General features: G+C 51.1%; 1 protein-coding gene across 6 annotated transcripts in view; it reads left to right on the top strand.

The window, feature by feature from the left end:
* The window catches only part of Tenm4 (teneurin transmembrane protein 4), a 707062-nt gene that overhangs the window by 317879 nt on the left and 371618 nt on the right, over window positions 1–17565 (top strand). The window lies entirely within an intron of this gene.

The following is a 17565-nucleotide window of genomic DNA, read 5'->3' as shown; positions in this document are numbered from 1 at the left end:
ACTCCTTCTCCTCCTCTTCCCTCCCCTCCTCCCCACCCCCACCCCCACCCCCCCATTTGCAGGACATCTTCCTGTTTCCTATTATCCTGGTGCTATTTATTTTGGACAGCCACTTCGTGCTGTGTCCTCTTGTCACTTGCCAAGGATCACAAAGCTGGGGCTCAGACCTGCTCCCCCAAGCCAGGTTCTACGCTCCTGCCTGCCGCCTCTGCCCTGCCATGGTGAGGATCTGACACCCCCTCTCAGGACAGCAGAGCTGGCTAAGGCAGGAGGAGCCGCCATGCTGTGCCAACAGTGGCGTTGCCGGGTCTGGGTCAGGCCTGGCTCTGTTTCCCCAGGGAGGCCTGGGCTGCCCCCTCCACTGAGCTATGCCAGCTGCTTTTCTCAGACAGTGAATGTGAAGCCTGGCTTTTCCTATAGCCCGTTGAAAATCATTTGCAGACCCTTCCCACTTCCTCCTGGGCTCCAGAGTCTACCCCAAAGCCCCTTACACACTCATGGGATGGGACGACAAGGACAGCTAGCTGCCTCCCCACCTGGCTATGGGGTCTCAAGTCAGGACAGCTGTGCAGTCTCTGACCTGTGTGTATGGCCCAGCTCACCTGGGGCTGGTCTCTCTCTCTCCCTTGGAAAGAGCCCAGAGCCTACCAATGCACTCCATGTGGTGGCCTGGTGGCCTGGGGCCAGCCCTGCATGGCGACCTGCAGTGACTGCCCTGGTATTGCTCCCTCTGCTCCCTGCTGGCTTTGCCTGGGACGGGTCCATCAGGTTCTCCTCTCCAGGCCTGGGGAGAGGGGACTATGGGCGTCCACAGGAGAGACACGGGTGGGGCATGGCCAAGCACCCACCCTACATACAGGGAAGGCGAAGCCAGCATGGCCTGCCCTGGTTTATGCCTGGGACACTCAGGGCCACTGGTCAAACCAGAGCTTGCCTGCTCAAAACCAGAGCCCTTTCTGTCTTTTTAGGACAAAAACCAAATCCATACTACCTTGCGTCCCAGCACAGATTGGGACATTTCATAGTCCCCTAGTAATATTTGTTTGCTGATTAATGAATGAATACCATAAATTATGCTTTAAAAGATAGACATTCACATCTCAATGAAATGGCATAAGCGGGGCAGAGAAATTCCCACCAACTTGTGATCTAGAATGAAATGTTTTATAATAATAAGAAATGAGCAAGTGCTTTACATATATGAACCACTCCCGTCACCAGCAGTGCTATCGAGGAGGCAGAATTAGTCTTCTTCTTTGGAGAGGAGGTCTGGAAGGTGAGTTATGAATTGCCGGCTTGAGTAGAGCCTCTCCAGTTCCGGCCCTGGAGGGAGCCGTCAGCCTGAGCCCACACTCTCTCCTGGGGAGCTGCTTCTGAGACTGATGTAGTTAACTGAGGTTAACAACACCAAGAAGCAGAATTGATGGAGTGACAGGCAGAGTTGCTTCATGAAAACAAACTTAGGGCTATAATCAAGAGAACAAAGTGAGTCTGGCCCCAGGAAGGCAGGCTTCAGTGACCCAGGGGTAACCCTAGCCAGCAGGGGCAAGGGCCAGAGCTTCCCATGCAGAGGAGAGGCCCATGGCCATCAAAGGCACCTGCCTGGAGCTTGGGCTGCCTGGACCACGTGGAGGGCTAGAGCTTGCCCTGTGTGTCCTGTGGCTGCCGGGGAAGTGAACAGAGTCTGCTCAGCTAGAGCTCAGGGTCATTCTGAAGGTCACCTTAGTGCAGTGACCTGGGAAAGGAAGGGGGTGCCCGAAGTAAGAGGCTGCAGAGGTTAGAGTTCACACCTGCAGGTCACTCCTCTGCGGATCATGCCCAGGAGCACATGACCTGGACCAGGGCTGAGGGCAGAGCTTTTAAGTGTTCCTGTGCTTGCTGGGGGTTTCTTGCCCAGCTGGGGCACCCCATTTGGGTTAGGGCTGGGCAGTACAAGCTCATGAAGGACTTGTGCTGCAGGTATCTCTGCCCCTAGCGGTAGTGTTCACACTGCAGCGTGCTTCTGCTCCAACTGGGAGCCTGTTTTGATCAAAATCCTCTTAGCGCGGGCTCAGCATTCCTTGCACATGTGGAATTCATCGAGCAACCTTCCCTGCTCTCTGTGGGGTAGTTCCTCACTTCCTTGTCGTCTCACCTCAGGATGCATGCACAGTGTGAGCGCAGACCTTTGCACTCCCTGCCGACAGAACTGGGCCTCAGCGGGGTCCTGGCTGGCCTCTTGCGGGCTGTCACCCAGCGCACCTTCAGCCGTGTACCTGACACAGGGGTATAGCACAGGTATAGCATTTGCTCATAGCTGTCACAATCTACGAAGCTCCTACTGTGTGCAGGGCTAGACGCTTGGGATTCCATGCTGAGCAAAACAGGCCCGATGCCTACTTTCATAGAGTTTGGAGCATGTAATTAAGCAATTACTTAAATATAATATAAATAGAATTGTAATAAGCTCACCCAAAGAGGGGTATCAGATGGCAGATCAAATCGTATGGAAGTGTAGGAGAAAAGTGTAAGCTCTGAAGTCCTGTTCAAACGTGAGGCCTTATTATCGGCCTTATTATCTATATAGTATTTCTTCTTGCTGTAAGTTACTGACTTGGGCCTCAGTTTCTTCATCTGAATACAGAAAGTAGAAAAATGCCTGTGTTAGCTATGTAAGCTGTCGCCCCAGACTGTAGGGGCGGACAGTGAGCAATTGTTGCTCCGGGTCTCCAAGGCTCAGTACTTTGGGCTGGGCAGAGCTGAGGGTCCCCTCGTGCTCTCAGGGCTCTGTCCTGCGGCTCCGATCTTCGCCAGTTCCCCAGCTGGGCCCCAGGTCTTTAGCAACGAGCATGCGTGTCCTGGCTCCTGAGAGACTCAGCCTTCCGGGACCAGCGGGCTAAGGCAAGCCCACGCACTCGGGTTTTCCCTGCTTCTGACTGGAGTTCGTGAGTGTCACTTTGGCCCACTGGCCCATGAAAGACGCAGGACCAGTCCCAGAGTCCGCGTGGGGGCTGCACAGGTCTCGGATGGTTCCTTGAGAATCGTTCCTACACCTTCCACCATACTTAACTCCTGGGGTTGTCCTGAAGATGTAATAAGAAAGAAGTGATACCGTGCTCGTGGCGTTTGTGTTCACACTGGTGTCAGTGCGTAGTAGGTGCTAAAGAATTGGTAAGGAAATGTGAATCTGAGCCGCTGACGGCCACCTCACTAGGGGAAAAAGACTGCCCAGAAGCCAGCAGCAGGTGATTGGCCAAAGTAGCGTGCAGGGCGTGGCAGTGCCGCTCGAAGCACAAGACGCCAGCGCAGGCCACATTAGTGAGGCAGCTCGGGCCCCTCAGTTTTCGCCGTGGTGTTTTAGAGAATGACTCACTGAAAGGAACTCTTTCAGAACAATCTGCCCATGATGGGGCAAAATGAGTAAGGCTGGATTCTGAGGAAGGTTCGGGGCTATTTATCCGACACCGTGGAGCAGCCTTTACACCACTTGCTACTGAGTCCATACTCTGTGGTAAGCATAGTGTAGATTATTCCCATGGACTGTCGCTTGTAGGCCTCGAGACAAATCTGCAAGATGATAGAAACTATATCTCTATTTTAAAGGTGAAGACACCGAGACTGAGAGAGTTTATTTGTCCAAAGTTGTACAGGAAGTTTATCACAGGTTCAAATTCAAATCTAGCTCTATTTGATTAAAAACATATTGACTCAAAAAAAAAAAAACTCTTCTCTTTAATTGTATGGCAGTAATTGTGATTCATATGTCGTAAGAAATAGTAAGGAAAGCGCCTGTGTGCTATGCCCAGTTTCCCTAGGAGCAGCACTTGGGCTCAGGAGTCCCTTTGCCTTGAGCCTATCCAAGTGCATGCCTGCCCCTCTGTAACCGATCCCATACATAGGTGGGTGCATGCAGCACACGTGGTGAACGTTCCGTCACCATCAGTATCCTTCATGATGCTTATTACAGCCATACCTGTCCCCATTGCTTATGGCCTAGTGACCCCCAGTACGTTCCCCGCTTCTGAAGTTTTGTCATTTGAAAGCTGTTACGTAAGTGGACTCACGCAGCACTCTCCTTGTGTGGCTGGCTTTTTTCACTCAGTGTATCATGATCTGATTCATTTTCATCACTGAGTAATATTCCATAACTCTCCACCGTTTCCCTGTTAAAGGCTATCTGGACTGTTTCCAATTCTTGGCTATTATGAAAAAACCCTCAGTGAATGTTGCTGTATAGGCTTTTGGGTGAATATAAGTTTTCATTTCTGAGGAATAAATACCCAAGAATGCAACTGTTAGGTTATATAGTAATTGCATCATTAGTTGTTTTTTAAGAAAGTGCAAAACTGTTTTCCAGGGGGACCATTCCTTTTTATATTCCTACCAGCAAAAGCGTGAAAGCAGTCTACATCCTTGACTTCTCTACATCCTTGCCAGCATTTGGGGCTTTCACTTTTTAAAGCAGTCTTAACTATTCTGGTGGGGGTGGGATGGTGGTTCATCGTGACTTTGACTGGCATGTCCTGGGTGGTCAGTGATGTTGAACATCTTTTCCATGGGCTTCTTTGCCATCTGTATATCCTCTTTGGTAAAATATCTCTTCACAACTTTTGGCCATTTTCTGATTGGACTGTTTCTTTGTTTTACTGTTTGGAGCGTTCCTTACGTGAGCTGGATACTAGGCCTTTGTTGCTAGGTGGTTGGCAAAACAATCGCCCTTACCGTGTAGCTTGTCTCTACCTCAGAACAGACTCTTTTACTTTCCATAGATAGCCTGCATTTTAATCACCATTTTCTACTGCTTTCTGGAGCCAGTCTTGTTAGGAGGAGAAGGGCTTCTCTTGTGTGTTTCTAAAGCCTCCAAATCAGGCTAATAAAAAGCGTCCTAAGGGGAGCGAGTTTTCGCTCACTGTTGTCGCGAGCTGTGAAAGGCCAAGTTTAGAAGATAAAATGCATCAGCAGTAAGCTCCATGTCGTCAGCAGTCTGGCAAGGGCTGGCTGGGGACCAAGAGAACTCAGGGGAATCCAGGCTTCAGATGAGGCTTGGGCGGCCAGATCCCATACGCACCCCTTTAACTCTGAGGATCTAGGCGAGTAGGCTTTGAATTATCCTTGCCTGAACTGGAGTTTCTAATGAACATACCCTCCAAAAGCCACCCAGGTTTAGAAACTTAGAAAGGCTTTGCCACAGTTTCACCAGCCTCAGTAGGACGAAGCCGCAGGATCTGCCAGGCATGCAGTTCTCCTGCTGGGATGGAAGGCACAGTGTATACCAGTCTTGGGGCTGAGGCCTACTCCTGCCTCCCTGTTCCTGTTTTGGGGTCCAACTGCACAGCTGCCTGCCCCACCTCCACCATAGCAGCCCTTTCTCTGCTCAGACTACCCCAGAGAATCCCTTACTTTAAGGCACTTACAGGACTTAATTACCAATGGCAAAGCCCTTTGAGTCCTTGGATGAAAGGGCTGGAAGCCGCGCAAGGCTTGATTAGGCGTGTAGAACTCTGGGCACAATTAGCTCCGTGAGAGACTGGCCCTGCCTTTATCTGTCTCCAGTTCTCTGTGACTTGCAGTGGCTAATTATTGAAATAAAAATGGCCTGGCCACCCGGCTGCTGGAAAGAAGGCTGTAATAGCTATTAAGCCTACCTTTCATGATTAGAAATGGAGGCAGCTTCAGGCAGTTAGGGTTTTCCCATCATTATGGGCCTCTTGCTCCCCTCGTTGAGGCTTGGGTACCCAGAACTGTAAGTAAAATTCTGCCAAAGCTGCTTCCTCCTGCCTCGCTTGCCATGCGGCTTCCCCGCCTGGAATGCTTTCAGAAACCAGCCTGTCTACCGAAAGGACTCCTCTTTGTCCCCCAAGTAGTGTTGCAATCACTGCACCTCAGAAAGCGCCTCAACCTTGACATAGTTTTAAGATGGGGGAGGGGTCTGGGACATCAGAACAACCCTCAGGCCTAAACTAAAGGTGACACCCCACCGCCCCAGGTGATAGATGAGAAAACTGAGGTTTCCAAAGGAAGAGATAGGAAAGAAGCTCACAGCTTCTGGCTCTCCATGTGCCAGAATGTAGGGCATGAAGTGCAGCCCCTTGTCTTTCTGCCTCCTCCTCTTGGAAACGCCATTCTGATGAACTCAGTGAGCACAGTCGTTTGCCACCAACACAAATCTGGGAGGTCAAGGCTGTAGATTTATTCCCAAGAAAAAGATCTGAGCCCTTGGAGGAAATGGATCCTAGACTCCTGAGCAGGCTGCAGAGAGGTCTGGCTTGAGGGCCGCAAGGTGCTGCCACCTACGGGGCTCCAGCTGCTTTGGGGCTGTCACCTGGCAAGACAAAACTAGAGTGCTTTGTAGCTGGAAGAAAGCAAGTGCCAGGAGGGACTTACAGAATGTTGTGTCTTTTTATTCATTTTGGTTTAATTCTGCAAATCTTGGGCATAGGTTGTTCAAAACATTGAGGATATATCCGGATGTAGGACCCACCTAGGACCTGATGGGATGAGTTTGAGGTGTTCCCTGACAAGGATGAAGGCAGAGACCCCAAGAACAGCGCACTAGCTCTAAGGGTTCACGAGAGCAGAAGGTGAGGGGTGAGAGGGTCATGGGGACACTTTGAAAAGTGTCCGCTTTGGTGTGCGATCCAGTTACCCTGAGCTGTTGGAGGGCCTGATCTTTAGGAACAAAGAAGAAAGTGGGAAGCTGTGCAACAGAATGGGGGAGCCCTTCCTCAGGTGCCCCTGCCTCTGCTCCCCCGAGAATGTTGGGGCCTATCGGCCCTGCAGGCTCTAAGCCACAAACAGTCACGGTGCAGCCTTCTCTTTCCGAGCAACACTTCAGGTGGCCAAGGCTACCGAGTGCAAGTGCGCACACACACACACAGCACCCCCAACACACACGCACATACACGCTGAACACAGCACCCCCAACAGAGACACCAGCCCCGCTAATCCTGTGCTGTCCTCCCATCAGTGCCTCATAGGAAGGACTGATTATGGCGTCTTGATCTCCATCTCTCCTGAGCTACGATGGTGGCAGTGCCAAGGGCGTCCACAGCACTGTAGGCAGAAGCTCATGCAGCTGACAAAGCATGTCCACATCCCATAGGACAACCCTAGCAGGTACCAGGATCTTCATCCCCATTTTTTGGATGAGCAAATGGAGGCCCAAGGACAGCTAGGCTTCTCTATGGTTAGATGAGGCGTGAGGTCACTGGAGGGATTTTTAACCCAGGTATATTCACTTCTGATTGCCCCATGTACTATAGACGTTGGGCGCTGCTTGCCCTCTGAAGAAGAAGCCCATGGCGTGTCTTTGTCCGGAGCTCTTCATGCAATGGTACCAAAGTGAGATCCTGCTGCTAGCATCACAGGGAGCCGTCCTGAGAGTCCTTCCTAGTCAGGAGAGCATCTTCCCAGCTGAGGCCTAAGGAGCAGGACAAGCATCTCTAGATCCTCTGAGAGCTGCCTTGCCTGAGGTCTAGGTCCAAGGGAGATGACAGATGAAAGAGCGGAACTCACTCTCCTCCCAGCTGTGGAGTTCACCAGAACGCCCTTTGGGCTTGGGAGCCCTTTGATGAAAGTACAAGTCTGGCCATTTGTGGCAGCCTTTTGCTCACGCCTGTGCCTCTGAGCAGTCGTCTTTCCCACCCCTCTGATGGACGCGTAATGGGAGCCCCAGATAATTACGGGCTAAGACTCAGCCCAGTAGGGGATGTCGATTAATCAGCCTCTCTGCTCCTCTGATTGCCTCACAGTGTGCGCTTAGAGTGAGCCCATGGAAGGGGGACGAAAGAAAGCTCTTGAACAGAGTTGGCATGCAGATAGCTGGGCAGGGTCCAGGCTTGACCGCAGAGGTGGAGTAGGAATGAGGGCCAGCAAGCAGGAAGTTGCCCTAGGTGTCACTCATTAAGACACTCTGAGCACACTCAGCCTGAGGCCCCAGCCGGCCTGGCTTCTGAGAAAGTCAGTGGCTTCCCCAGAAGCCAAGATGTGCCGGTGCAGGGGAAGAGGCACAGCGAGGACCTCGGTCTGCTCTGAGAGGCCCCCGCGGCGTCTGGTCAGTGCAGTGGATGGGCAGCCGGCAGGAGCATCTTGATATCTGCTGAGCTTGGCACTCAGCTCAGTTACCTCGCAGGCAGCAGAGACCTAGACTTGGCATCACCCCTCCATCCCTGGCCCGGATGTCTGCACACGGTGTGCAGGAGCCACCTATAGACAGGCTCCTCCTTCTTCCTTGAGAACTGAGACCCTCGCGATCCAAGTCCTTGTCTTCCCTTGTAGACCAGGACTTTATAAAGCTTTGCTGATGGAAGAGAGGCAGCCAAGATGGATAAGTCTGGGCCAAAGGTCCCAAGAGAGGTGACAGCTCGCGGAGCACAGCAGGGATGCTCACACTGAGGAGAGGACTCCACGCACACTGGCCCCATCTTCAGGGTGGAGGGGCCACTGTAGGGTGCAGGTGTTAGCTTGATTTCCTGGGGCCCCAGGAAAGGGCTGTGGACTGAAGGAAGCTGAAGGGGGTAGATGTCAGCTATCAGGAAGCAGGCCTGTCCCTGGAGCAGTGAAGGCCCAGCCTTGCAGGTCACCTGACCTGGAGGGTTTGAATAGCTCAAAAGGGAATGACACAGCTGACCTTCAATACTGCCTGCGATCCAAACCCCCTTTGTGACTCTAAGATGTCACTGTTTATAAAGGGAAATAATTGGCTGGTAAATTGGCTTTGGGAGAAAGAAGGAATAGATCAAGAATATGGTGAACACAGCCATTGTAAAGCTACCTGCTGGTGGAGGGTTTGCTATGTCCACTCACATGCATGCCCAGCCCTTGGAGGGACAGGCAGCTCTCCGTCGAGCTCTCTCAGCCTGGGATCGGAGCCACAGCCCTTTGATACCTGGCTTCTGTCTGACGAGCCTCCGACAGAAGGGCTCCTGCAGGCAGTGGCACCATCTGTCACCTGCCTGCCAGCCGCTGAGGAGGGACGTCCCCGAAGCCAGGCTAGACAGGCAGGTGCACTGCAGCACACTCCCAGGAAAGCTCTTCCACGCAGCCCACGAGGAGCAGCTAGGAACACCTTCCCTCAAGCCCTGGTCAGCAGCTCAGTCTGATCAAAAGAAGAACCAATGTGATTAAGACAAAAGAAAACATGGAGCCACTTCAAGCAGATTGGGATACGGATGCTCGCCTGCGGAGCACGTAAGTTGTGGCTGTGAGCTTGAGCCTTGGGGGCCAGGCCCAGGTCCAGATAAAGTGGGGGTGAGTTAGGCTGCAGTGAGCATTACACGAGGCAATGCTGGAAAGACCTTGCTAGGCTCTGACTGCTGCGTTACTCCTAAGAAGGCAAGGGGTTTCCAAAAGTGACAGAGCCAGAGAACTGTGCTGTGTCCCATGACCACAGACTTGGAGCCAAAGCTCAGAATTCCTATCCTGGAATGTTGTCATCACTTTGTTGCTCTGAGCCTCAGTTTCCAAATCTATGGAGTGGGAACAATGACACTTTCTTCCTTGGCTTGCCCATAGCCCGCCACAAAACCAGAATAAGGACCACAAAACTAAAAAGCCACTCCTATTCCACCCCACCCCAGTTTAAAACAAAGGGCTTACACGGCCAAACTTGGAAAGATTGAGGAAAATAAAATTTATGGTTTTATGTACACCCAGATACTACCCAGGACTTACATTTTGTGGAACACATTTTAGCTCTAAAATATTTATGGGCACTTTTTGACACACAAAGAACTAAAAATATCACCCTGTGCTTATGTTAAGCAAAACTTATAAAACTTGAGTCCGGCAGGAATTCAGTCAATTTCCTGGCTTGTTTCTGACTGTTCTTGAGGTTGCAAGGGAAGCAGGGTGATAACAGCTCCCGATTCCCTGCAGATTGCAGCAGCCGGCAGAGATTTCTGGCAGCTCTGTACTGTCTGTGAAGGGGTCTCTGCAGACACCCAAGGCCTCCGCCCCTTCACTAGTATCGCCAGAGCCCCCTGCAAGGTTCAGGCTTGCTTCTGGGTTTCTCCCTGAGCGTGCTGAGCTCTGTTTTTGTGCATCGTCTTCTCTCCGTCCGGGTCGTTCTCTTCAGCCAGCCCTAGTCCCCCAGGGGTTGCAGGCACCCAGGCAACTGGTGGGGCGGTGCAGAAGCTACAGCCTCCCCAGCAGGCCCCTGCTGCTTGCACTTTGCCCTTTATCATCCCCTGATATGGTGGAATGTCTCCACCCACCGCTTCCACCTCACTCTCAAGCTTCTCTGATCTCGCCCCTTCCCTGACGTCTGAGCTCCAGCGGTAACTGGGCTTCTGCCTGCACTGGGTCTGTTCGTCCACCCTCTGACCTAGAACAGCACGTTTCATTCACCCTTAGGTTGCAATCCATTAATAATTCCACATAGGAGTGGACTAGAAAATATCAGGCTCAACTCTCAGACCAAGTAAGCAAAGTTTTTGTGAAATTTTTGTTTTAGTTAGAAATTTGTAGGTGTTTTTGCATGCCCTGCATTGTGAAATAAGTGTATTTTCACTCTGAATCAGAGAGATTTGGAAGCCCCTAAATTTCTTCTCTCTCTCTTCCTCAAAACCCCCTGGCCTCACTCACATTTTACCTGACGACTTTGGATTTCCCTTAGATATCACTGTCTCTGAGGGTGCCTGGCCATCTCACCAGTTTTTGCCTCACTTTGGCCAGGGTGTATGGGTCCCTGGGCATCTTTCCTTGTCTCACTCCCTCCTGACTCGCTCACTGTACAAAAGCTCTTGTCCTCTGATACCTTGAACAAAGAAGAGCAAGAACTCCGACTTGGTGAGGAGGGAAGGCTGAGGGGGGGCGGGAGCGGGGACAATCCTCCCATAATTCCTCCTCCTATGATCAGCATCACTCAGGACAGAAAAGGGACTTCACAGTTATTTACCAAGTGAATTAGCCTGTGGTACTAAGTGTTCCATACTTCTCCTGGGTTTAGATGTTTCCTTATGGTGTGAAATCTAGATCTAGACACGTAGGAACAGTATGAGCTAGAGTAAGTCAATCTCTTTAAGCTTGTTATCTCAGAGGTAAAATAAGAGGAAATGTAAATTGAGAGGGTAACACCTCAGTTGTGTAGTTGTTACAGTGGCTAGAACAAATATGTAGAAGTAACACAGTGCTCAGCGTGAGCAGGTGTCCACTTAAAGAGAATTGTCACTGTCATTTGACTCTCCCATCTAGGACAATGTTCTGATCATTGCGTCCCAGGCCTCCCTGCATTTTCACACCTGTCAAAGCTTCCAGATTCATCCAAGCCCAGCTCTAAGTGAAGGAAAAACAAATCAAAATGAAAAAAGACCAAAGTGTGGAGTTTAGATCCCGTGTCAGTCACTGTTTTACTAGAGGAACAGATATAATACAAGTTGTACCAATGCGTAAGAAATTCCAAGATTGGCTTAGGACAGTCTGCCACAGAGTTGGATGAGGAAGCATGCAGGGGGTGTCTGCACACGAGACCGAGGGGGTCAGTGTAAGGTCTGGCGCTCAATGCAGTCGGTGCAAGTCTGTATCAGGAGTCCATGCGGTCTGCGAGGGAAGGCTGAACAGTCTACGCAGAAAGCTGAAGCGTCTACGCCAGAGGCTGAAGCATCCACGGCAGAAGCTAAAGTGTCTTTGCTAGGAGACTGTAGAGTCTACGATGGACCCAGAAAAGCCTGTGCTAGAAGCCAGGAGACAGTGTGCAAGTTGAAGGAGGAGCTGCAGCTCCTCCAAAGAACAGAAGCAGATCCACCTTCTTCGTGTCCCCTTTATTGTTTCCAAGAAGTGAGTTGCCCTAGGATGGTCTTCCACACCTTAGAGTGTAAAATTGCTCAGCTGATTTAGTTAAACTTCTAAATGTTTCAAGTTAACACGATCAGTTGATAATTACAGAGAGAGTTCTGGGTTCCAGTTCCAGCCACGTCCTTAGCTTGGTGTGTGAACTCAATTAGTCACCCTGGTCCTTTAGCTTGGTTTTCACCATGAGCAATTACTCAGGTTCATGAGAGCAAAAGCCAAGAGTTCAGTGGAAAACACTTGAACTCTGTGCTTAATGCATACATACAAGGGGGATTGAAAAAATGAAATTAATATTTAAATTTTAAGGAATTTACAGTAAAAGGCATATTGCCATTAATCCCCCTTGCCAGACTCCCCCTCGCTTGGTGCACACCTACCACCTGGCGCTGCCCAAGATGATCTGTCCCCATTTCTGGAGGTGTGCTGTCCTCGAAAGGCGCCTTGGTGAGGCTCAGGTTACTCTGGGAGAAGAGGCTCAGGAAAGGGCCTCCCAGGACCAAGATTGCGGCCCCCCAGCGTGAGGGTCCTGCACCTCTCCCAAGCGTGCCCAGCATCAGGTGCCTCACACAGGGCCACAAGCTCCATCTGGGCTGTACATTTCAGCTGCAAAAAGAGTTGCAGAGCTGTGTATTTGTTTGCTGCTCATATTTTTCAGAACATCTTCACCCACTCAATTTAGACTGTTTAAGCAAAGAAGTTAAAGAACGCGTTGGTTTCAAATAAAGCAGTAACAATTAAGGCGATGACACTGACAGCAATGATTTTCCAGCTTCTTGTAGAGCATTACAGTTGACAAAGAGTCCAGCAAACCCGTGCCAGGAGATGGCCAGGGCAGAAGTGATTCCTGACCCAGAGCTCGTGCGCTCGCTGCCATGGTGAAGGCCTGGAACAAGCGCTTAGCATCAGGCCAACCTGCTCCTGTCCACAGCTCTTCCACACAGTGTGACCAATTCGCAAAGGTGGGAGATGTGAGAGTGGAGTGCAGCCCTCGCCCTGGGCTGGCCTGGGCCACAACCTGAGTAAGCGGTAGCTGATGGCATTGTTAGTTGAACAATGGTGATGATGATTGCTGAAAATCAGCCAGCTAGTATGAGGTGAAGCTGTGTCATGTGTTAGGAACCTCACAGAAAACAGAGTAGACTTTAATGAACAGACTGAGGTGTGGCAAGACCAGGGAGCTGGCCAAGAGGGTCTGCAGCAGCAGGGAGCCGGTACCCCCGTGTGCTGGTAAGGTGAGGACAGAGAAATGTTCTAGCGAGGCCAGTGCAAGGTGGAGACTGAAAAGGGCAATCTGGAGAGAGGTGGGAGGGACAGAGGCTGAAAGCGTAGGACAGAGCAGCGCAGACAGTTCAGCCCTCCTTTCTGCAGCCCTCTTAGCCGGAATCTCCTTGCGCTTCTCCTGCTGAGCCCAACCAACAGTGAATATAGAGGCAGGTACAGTGTGTGAAGAAGGACGGGGCCCGAGACACAGTAGGAAGCTCTGAGAGACGGAAATGGAATGTGTGTGTCCGGAGGAGAGCAGTGAGAGGAAACACAGGGAGAGTTGGGACAGCTAGAAGTCTGCAGCGCCCTGGAGTCTCACACCTGTGGGTTTTATGGGTAATGGGGAAGCCAGAGGTTGCCAGGTGTCTTGGTCCATTTTGTGTGGCTATGGATTACCACGGTCTGAGTAATTTACAAAGTGTGTTTATCGGTTCTGACGTCTGGAAAGTCCAATAACAAGGTGCAAGCCTGTGGTGAGTACTCGCTCTATCAGTGCTTGGCAGATGGCATCGCCTGGCAAGACAGCATGCAGGCTTGGGCCTCCCTTCTCCTCCTAAAGCTACACCTTGTGCATAGGGGCTGTCCTCGCAGTGTGCCTCGCCCTTGTGGCCTCCTATAGACCCCACTTGCATATACTATCAACACGTGAATTTGAGGATTAGGTGCCCAATGCATGGGCTTAGGACAGACACACTTAAATCGTAGCAGTGGTATGTGCCACATGCTTCTGTCCCTGCGCCCAGGCATGGGAGACCACAAGGCCCAAGGCGGTGTCCTGCATGCCCTAGTCCCTTTGCATGCCGCCCACCTCGGGCCAGGGAACCCTGTCAGTGTCCCGCAGACCTTGCTACAGGGAGAGCTGTGTCCCACTCTTACTCCTCCTCCACCCTCATCTTTGGCTTTTATTCAATGCCATTTGAGCGTAAGCCGTAACTGACCTCCTGTCTTCGCAAAGGATTATTTACTGAATTGCTACATTAACACTAAATTCAGCAAAGAATAGGAGGCACTGGTTCTTTGTGCCTGCATTTTGTGACAGGGAAGCTATGAGTCTGGGCACTTCATCCTCAGTAATTTGAAGTTGCTGCTCCTTTGCCTCAAAGCCCCTGGCTTTATTCAACAGCCAAACATTGATATAAAAAAATTACAATTCGCTAATTTAACACCCTGCAATTGTTCTTGACTTTATTAATACACACTTCTGGAAAGATGTGCCTTCTCCAATTATAACCGATACCTAGTTGGAGTCTTCTAGGTTATGCCTCTTAAAAAGAAAATGGATATTTTCTGATGATAATAATACTTATCACATATTGAGCGCTTGTCTCTTTGAGATAGGGTCTCGCTTTGTAGCACAGGTTGGCCTTGAACTCACTGTATAGCCCAGGCTAATTTTGAACTTGTGCAGTCCTCCTGCCTCGGCTGCCCAAGTGCTGGAATTGCAGGAGGCGCCACCATGCTTGGCCACCAGGAACATGTATTGAGACACTGAGTCCTCAGAATAACTCTGGGAGTTTTACAGAGGAGAAACTGAGGCACAGAGAAGGTAGCTTCCCCAGGATCACGCAGCTGGCTAGCAGAGACACATACTTCTGCCCAAGTTACCTTGAAGATTCAAAAGGAATATATCAAAGCAGCGCCTCTAACTGAGCCTTAGGTAGATTGAATGCACACCAGCCTGTGGTGAACCACCAGTATTCCATGTTCCCTATGGTTGGTGATATGGAGTGAAGTAACTGCCAAGCAATTTTCTTCCCTTATTCACTGAAAAGAATTCTGCGAGAGTTGTGGATCCCATGCTTGCCCCTGAGAGGCTGTAGTCCAGGGAAGAGGCGGGCACGAATGTACTACCTGGTGAGCTACCTCGCGCCCATGGGCAGGAGCCCCAGAGGAGATGCGCCGCAGACGGCGAGAACCTCGGTGAAGTGGTCCAGATGGAGAGTCTTCGCTTTGGCAGGAGACTGGACCCCGTCCTAACTGTGCAGCAGGGTGGCCAGGACGGCATCTGCAGGCCAAGGGCCTGACATGGCTTTGCAGGCCATTCTGAGGTCATATCCACCCGCCCAATTCAACCCCCTGGGTCACAGCAGTTGCCGCACAGTCTGGCCCTTACCAGGCACGAGCTGTGTGACCCCGGGCCCAATATTTAACCTCACAATTTCTCACCAGTAATTTGCAGATAATCGTAATATATATGTGACAAGGCCGGCATAGAGATTAAAAAAATTATCACATATAATACCAGTTAAAAGTAAATACAATAAACATTAGGTACTAAAGAAAACATATGAGCTATTATTGTAAATACTATTATTATGAGTTATTAGTGACTATGATGATTAACGTTTATTGAGGGCTTATTGCGATCAGCACTGTGGACTTGGAAGGGAGGGCCAGAGGGCACAGAAGCAGGGGTTGCCACAAAACCTCATCTGAACCAAACCACAGCGGGGCTTTGTGTCAGAAGCCGGCACCGGGCCGTGAGAGCGGTCCAGAGAGTGATTAGCCTTTAACACAAAGTGGAAGAGAGTGAAGTAGGGAAGGTCAGGACTCAGTAGCTGTGAGTCTTGTGTTTCCATCTTATGTGGGTGAACACACTCACACACCAGTGTGCACACGGGGACACAGCTAAAGGTTTTCTACTGTGCACTGCAGTCAGGTCAGCCCTGCAGTCCAAGGCCGGCCCGGTTCTCGCGGCCCTGCGCTCCCCTCAGGAGCATATCCTGCAGCTGGCGTGGAGGCTGGGCCTCAGGGCCGCAGAGCTCAGAGCCCGGCTAAGAGCACTGATCATGGCTTGGTTTATGGTGTTACAGGTCAAATCTCTGCCCAGCTTCTAGGGATCCTTTGAGAACTGGGAATCGAAAGGCCATTTCATCCATCCTCACTGGCTGTAGCAACAAGTGCAGCATACCTAGGAGGCTGGCTTTGCCGCCAGCTCACCACAAGGGCCTGGGCAGGAGAGCACCTGGGTGCGGGTCCCTGCTGTGATGTCCCAAGTGCTAGTGCTCCTTGAAGAATGTGGAGGACTAGGGAAGGGGAAGCCTGCTGTAGATACTTGGATCCACAGTCCCACAGAAATCCCCGCCCCCGGCCACCCCAGCCCTGCCCTTTGCAGTGCTGTGGTCTACAGGGCTCTCTAATAAGGCAAGTTTTGCACCAGAGCCAAGCTGAAGCCTGCCCTGGACAGGGCCAGTGAGGTGCTCGGAGGGGGAGACTGTCTTCAGATCAGAGGGCTGCCTCAGGCCTCCACAGTGGTGGCTTGGCAAGAGCCCCGCGATGAACCCAGGGGATTCGGGCCCTAGCGCCTCAGCCAAATCTGCCCCACCCAGTGTTTCCTTTGACCTACAAAGTACTTCTTTTTCAGTTTTTTAAAAAATGACATTTAAAAATCATACGTTTTATATCTACATGCAAATTTCCAGCATGTCCTAAGAACTCAGGGGACATTGGACACCCCGAATGCGTAGCCCTGCAAGGCTGTCGTCACCAGAAGACCAGGCCCTGGGGCCCAAATCCACTGGGTTCATGACAAGGCTTCTGCCATGCTGTTATGCTCATTAGACAGGAAAGTGAGGGAGTGCCTCATGCACCCATGTGGCTCTCAAACATGAGCAGCGAAAGCCAGAACTGAGAAGGCGCATGCCTCCAGGAAGATGAGGGACCTTGGTTACATGCTCCTGAAGGATACGTGCTGTCCTCCTCTGCCTGGTGCCGACCCAGGGGTGCTGCGCTTGCTACTGGAGGAGACGTAAGAGAGCCAGACAGTACTGCAGCTCAAGGCTCGTGGGTATCAGTCCAGGCCAGAGGAGCAGAGCACGCCGAGGAGGACTCTCCTCTGCACACCACAGCAACCCCAGCCACAGGGACAAGTCCTGCACTTGCAGATGTTGGTGGTGGCACTGCTGAGACCGATAGGTCTGAGATGGCAAGCTGGAGGGATGTTGTGAGGCTCAGAACCAAGATAGAATGAGAAAATCAGGCCTTAGAGCCAAAGAGATGTGAAATCCAATTGTTATTTGCAACTGAGTGATCTCAAAGGAGGTTTTGAACCTATTTTATCACCTGTCCAGTGAGCTAGTTAGAAAACAAATATTTATGCACCCCGAGAGGCTGAGACAGAAGGATATCAAGTTTGAGCCCAGCATGGACAGTGTAGACTTGGCGTCTACCATGTCCCCAGCCTGCTGTGGCTCAGGAGTAGGCAAAACCAGCGAGGTATCTTCTCTCAGGACACGCACCTGCTAGTGGGGAGAAACAGAAAAGAAGCAAATAACCTAGCAGTCGTATAAAATTTGAGTTGTAATAAGGACCGGTTGGTTGGCTGTACCTTGGCTATGTCCAGAAAAGGCTGAAGTCAGTAATGATGTTTGAGATAACATGGACTGCTGAGGCCCTGCATATGACCATTCCTTGTGCAGATTCCCAAGGGGCTCTTGGGGCCCAGGGTCAAGCCCAGTAGGACATGGTGTGGACAAGCTGAGACAGTTGCTGGCTCAAACGTGACTACACAGAGTGCCTCTGGTCCTGGTCATC

Source organism: Octodon degus, unplaced genomic scaffold (genome assembly GCF_000260255.1).
Source record: "Octodon degus isolate 3935 unplaced genomic scaffold, OctDeg1.0 scaffold00049, whole genome shotgun sequence".
Classification (NCBI taxonomy): Eukaryota; Metazoa; Chordata; class Mammalia; order Rodentia; family Octodontidae; genus Octodon; species Octodon degus.
This window is presented reverse-complemented; position numbering and strand designations above follow the sequence as displayed.